A 6,080-nucleotide genomic window follows, 5' to 3' on the forward strand; every position below is an offset into this window, starting at 1 on the left:
GCTACAGACCTAATGAGATTGTCTTAAAAACATTGGATCAAAAGCTTATCATTGTTGCTGTGACCAGTCATCTTATGGCAGAACATGGTGAGATAGGTTGATGAGCATTTAGTTTTATCATATTTCTCAAAATTAAGAGTTTTAAAGTTCAGTGGAATTACTAGATCTGATACCAAACTGAGGTCATTTGCATTGATAACACTAAATATATCTCTTCTTCTAATGACTTTTAGTCTTTCTTCCAACAAGTCATACTTGTGTTGAACTTTTATTTTCTCTCTTGACTCAAATATGCCCCTTAATTTCTCTTGCTCCTTGAGATCATCCAAATTGGGAACAAAAAATTGGATCAACTAGATTGTATCATAGATTATACTTAAATTGCCCCTGATTTGGTTGTTGGTTAATTAGTAAGTTCACATTCGAGAATGGATAAGGTTGTCTGCCCACATATGATGGATACATCAGCTGATGAGCTCAAGCATGGGGTGGTATATACCCAGGTGGAGAAAATGGCTCTTCTCTAACATTGTTGTTTCTTTAGGGCTGATTTTTCTTTCTTGTAGCAAAGGTTTCAACAACATCTTTCTTTTTGGCCATACCCCCCATTAACTTCCTTAACTTTATCATTTGTCTTCACTTTTCCTCTTGCATTTTAACCATCCATTCTCACATATCTTTCTAAGCTTTTTCCCTTCTCTCTATCCTAGCCAGCTGCTTATTTTTCATAATTCTAACTTGTAACTATGTATTATACAGGTGGTGAGCAGACTGGGTTCGAACTTTCAATGTTTGAGCTACCCTTAAACCTTTTTATTAACCCAATTTGAAAAATTATGATGCCATATTATTTTTGTGAAAGCAAAACAATTTTATTTTAATTTTGAAAATATCATTCTAATGATATAAAGTATTGAGAAAAAATGCAAAATGTATGCATGAATGCATTGAGAGGTATTTATTCCAAGACATATCTCGAGTATCAGAACTTTTCATTGATTTCGACAAGTTTTTTATTACAGAGAGTCTATCATTTTGGCATTGTAGCCATAGAAACATTTAATTTTCTTATAGTAATCCTTGGCATCAACTAAAAAGTTCAACAAATGTTGCCCATAACTTTCGATTAGGTTGTTTCTTGTATTAAAGCTTCCATTCTTTCAACCATCTCCTTTGTTTTCCTTACTGCTTTGGCAATTTGACTAGCTAGATGCTCTATGTATTGTCGCCTTCCCAACCTCTTTGTCTTTCATTTCATATGAGCATCTACTTCGAGATCGTAAGTGTATCTCTAATCTACTTCTCTATTTTACCATTCTTTGATGATTGTGGAAATATTATCTTTGTGGTTTTGCAATTGTTGTTTCATCCCTTGAATTACTTGGTAAAGTGATTCTTTCTCCTTTTGCATTTCGTGGTGTTTTCTTTTTTCATCTTTGATCTGGGCTTTCAACTTAGCATTCTCCTTTTGACATTCTATCAATGTTGTTAAAGCTGTTAAGTACAAACCTTCTCACTTTTGCTATTCTCAAGAAATCCTAATGGCTTTTTCCTCATTTTCCTTAGCTTTGTCCTTTCAATGTTGCATCTCTTCTTGAAGCTTAATCATTTCTTTTTACTGTTTAACAACAAATCTAGCACATTTTCCTTTCTTTAATTGGGTTTGCACTTTCTTGTTTTCTTGATGCAAATTCTTTTGATTATTTTGGGCCACATCATAATCTTGTATCGCCTTTTTGAGTGTACTTTTTTAAGCTTCTGCTTTATATTTTGGTTGTCCCATCTCTTCTTAGAGTCTCAAATTTTTTTTTCAATTTCTCTTTTTTTGCTTCAAGTTCTTGCTTAACAAGTTCAACTTTTAACAATGGCTCTTTTGCCCATAGATCTATTTGTTGAAATAAAAAATCATCTGGAGTGAGTATAATATCTCTAAAACACTTTATCTTCCAAATCAGGTAATCGAGGCTGACTTTGTCAAAAATAGGTCCTAATCTTAGCCTTCAAGTCTTCTTCCATACCTGAACTGACTATTTTGCTATTTTTGATAAGCACATTTCTCCATATGCAAATTTTACTAGAGCAAGTGCATGTGTGGCAGGGACAAATTGCTTCACACTAAATTACCTTAACACCATTAATGGAGCATAACTTACCACTCCTTACAATCCCAAAAGTAGTACCCATGGGTCATTTCCGCCATGATATAACATTAGCACATGCGACATCCATGGTGCCATCCATTTGACCTGATCGCTAGTAAGCCTCCGAAAGAATGTTACCCACTCTTCTTTGGATTTCAATGTTGGCCACTGACTCTCGCAAAATTCTTTGATTGGGGTTTTATTTTGAATATACGGCTTGGAAAAAGCACTTTTCTTGCATCTAAAATGGCTCTTTATCCAAACAAATAGTAACTATGCACTTCTTGTGAAATGTCTTTCATTCCGATGATAAAAGTTCAATGATCTAATAGTTTCAACTAGGATGGCTAGAATGGGATTAATCATCTGACTTTTGATTTCTTCAAACATATCAACTACTGCCATTTCAATATATCTTAAAGTTTTTGGAAAGATCACTATACCATAAATTACTAGGAAAAACACTGTAATGCCTTGATCATCCTCTAAGTGTCCTAATATGAAATCATCAAAGAAATGCTAAGGTAAGCTAACACCTTTACCTTTGTCTTTAGTCAAAGCATCAATGACCTCTATCTTTATTCCCATCAATTTAGCTATCTTCTTACAGTATCGTGACCTTGGTTTCCTAACATATATCTTATCAAGGTATTGCAATTCTAATCCTACCAAAACAAAATATTCCTTGATAATCGGTATCAAATTTACTTCTTAAATATGAAATATCTGTACAATAGGTTTCAAAACTGAACAGCTACTCAAATCAAATATTTCTCAATTACTACTGAAAGAAGAGATGCAATTTGCCTATATCTTTCATAAAACTATTCCTTCCTAGCTTCACCCATCCGATTCCATAGAGTAGCCAAATCTTTCAAATTATTCTAGATAAGATTCAAATACACTTTTTCTAATAATCCCTACACGAAACCAACATGTAATCAATCTCCCTCTTTTTTTTGAGTTCTTATAAACCATTCATGCCCTTCATTGTATGATTCACATGGGCCAATTATAGAAGAAGAGCAGATTTGTTAAATTGTGGGATCTATTAAAAGAACTTTGTTGAAAAATGCCTCAGAACAAATATCTCACTTTGCTATGCCAATGTAATTTATGCAAAAAAACATAAAAGAAAAAAAATGAGTTGTTAGTACAAAAGAAAGAAAAATAAAAGTAAAAGTAAAAGCATGAAAAATAATAAAAAAGTGAAAGGAAAAGTTTTTTCTTAGAAAAAAAATGACACGAAAATCTTATTGTATTTTTTTAAAATCAAAACAAATTTGAATGCCTGCATTTGTGATTTTCTTAAAAAAAAACCATAATACAAATGTTCCCCTTTTTATTCTAATTCATGGAGATGGTCTATGAAAAAGGTAAATATAACTCTACCTCGGGTCAACTTTTATGGTTTACTATATGTTGGGTTTGAATTGATTTGCATATAATGGTCCCCAAATTGTTCCTCACTGGCATCCATTATAGACTTGTAAGGTACCATGATCCTCATCTATTACAGGCTATAAATGGAAAGGGTTTAATTTGAGTGGGAGTATTTCGTTTACCATTACAAAGGTTATCACTCGTAAGAGTATAGGTACTTTACTACCTCCTAAAAGGGTTAGAGCCCAGGTATAGAGCTTATGCATGATGTGAATGTGTTGTGTGTGAACAAGGGAACAAAATATTATAAACTTATTCTAAACACTTCATAATAAGAATAATAATATATACAAGCAAACAATAAAAGATCAAAATAAAAATCTAATATTTTGTTTGCCTTTTGCTATTTATCAATATTATTATTATTATTACTATTAAAAATAATTAAAACTAAAAAAATTAAGATTAAATACCAATTAAGACCATTAAAACAAAATTAAAGATAACACATTATTAATTTTTAGCTTGACTCTCTAAAAAAAATGATATCCTCAATGGAGTGGCGAAGTTGTCAAAACGGTTTTGGAGATCGTTAAACAAAAGATGGAGTCACCACCAATTTTTTTTATTAAGTGTGATTGACCACCTATTAAAACTTATTTTCTTAATAAAATTTTAAAACTAATTAAAATTTTATTAAAAAGCTAATTTTTTGGTTTGCGAAAATAGTTTGATTTCGGAGTCAATTACGGGTGGGGAAGGATTAGCACCCCTACGCGCACATTTAAAATTGTACCAATTAATTATGTGTTATACTTTAATATTAACTAAAATTATCTTAATTTTGGTATTTAAAAATAAATTTTCTTAATATTCTTTAAAACATATTTTTATTTTTAGCAAGTTGGAAAAATATATAAGAACCTTATATTGAAAAATTCCTAAAAATATTCTAATACTCTGGCAATATTAAAAGAAACCATCTCACCTGATGAATTTTTTAAAAATTGTTGCCTAAAATTCTTTAAAAATCCAATCTTCAGTGGTTTATATTTATTTTTGAAAAACATAAAAAATATAATATCTATAATAGTATTTTGTGAAATTCATTTCTATGCTTTTTATAAAAAAATGAGAAATCTTTATTGAAAATTGATCTAAATGGTCTAATACATTGACGGCATTTTAGATAAATCTTTTTACCTAAAGATTCTTAAAGAATCACTACTTGGATTTCTTGATGATTTCATCATCAGGGATTTTTCGTTTGTTTTAAAAAGTATAAAAAGTAATATAATAATAATATTATCCACAAATACATTTATTTTCTAAAAAACACTCTTATACATTTATTTCCTAAAAAGCACTTTTAGTTATTAAGAAAAATTATTCAAATAAAAGAAAATGATTATAAAATGAAAATTTTTCATATTTAAAAGGAACTTCTAAATATTCCAATACTTTGGTAATTTATAAAAGACTTTTCTCACATAGGAAATTTTCAGGAATCATTACTCGGACTTCCTGAAGTCCCATCATCATAATTTTTTTTTGTATTTAAAACTATGTAATGCAAACAATAAAGTAGAATATGCATGCGAAAATATAACACTTATTATAATGTTATACATTTGGTTATTTATTTTAATTTTACTGTACAATTATCATTAAAAAATATTCGAAAGGAATAAAGTAAATAAAACTTGTTATTGAAAATTTCCTAGATACCCTGACACTTTAGCGGTATTTTAAAAAAATTTTCCCACTTAGGGATTTCATAGGAATTTCTACTCGAATTTTCTTAGAATCTCATTCTCGGAGATTTCATTTACTTCTTCCTTTCTTACCCAATTAATTCCAATCTTTAATATTTAATTTTTAAACTTTGATTATATCAATTTCATTACTAAAAGAGTCATTACATATTATTATTAATATCTATCAAAATTTTAGGAAAATAGACAAAAGAAAAATTTTTTGTATTGAATATTTTCCTAAATACTCCATTAGTTTGGTAGTATTTTTAGAAAAATATCCTCACCTAGACATTTTAGAGAATCACTACTTGGATTTCTCTAAAATATCATCCTCGGATAAAATTTTTTTTTATCCTTACTATTTTTATATTCCATGAACAACCACTAAGTAATAAGCATAAAAACATTGCATTTTTCTTCTTTATCCATAAATACATTTTAATCAACAACTATGGACCCTCAAAAACAAACATAAAATGTAAGGTAACTTACTACAAAAAAAACTAAACAAAATAACATGGAAATAGTCCCCAAAATCACACATTCACATGGAGGATGAAAAAAAAGTAGATGAAATGCAAGTGATGTAAAGGGAAAATCCTAAACTATCATGAAACCAAAGTAAAATAACATGAAACTAAATTAAAATAACAAGCCAATAATGACCAAAACAAACAATAAAAACAAGGCTGGACAGAAAATAACCTCAAGTAGAACCATAGTTAAATATCAAAGAAAATGGTCAAGCATTCAAAAGTCAAGTTATTTTGATGCCCAATGATGAACAAGAGTCCATCCA

The sequence above is a fragment of the Durio zibethinus genome, chromosome 18, assembly GCF_047325235.1.
Source record: "Durio zibethinus cultivar Kanyao isolate XHJ-2024 chromosome 18, ASM4732523v1, whole genome shotgun sequence".
In the NCBI taxonomy this organism is placed as follows: domain Eukaryota; kingdom Viridiplantae; phylum Streptophyta; class Magnoliopsida; order Malvales; family Malvaceae; genus Durio; species Durio zibethinus.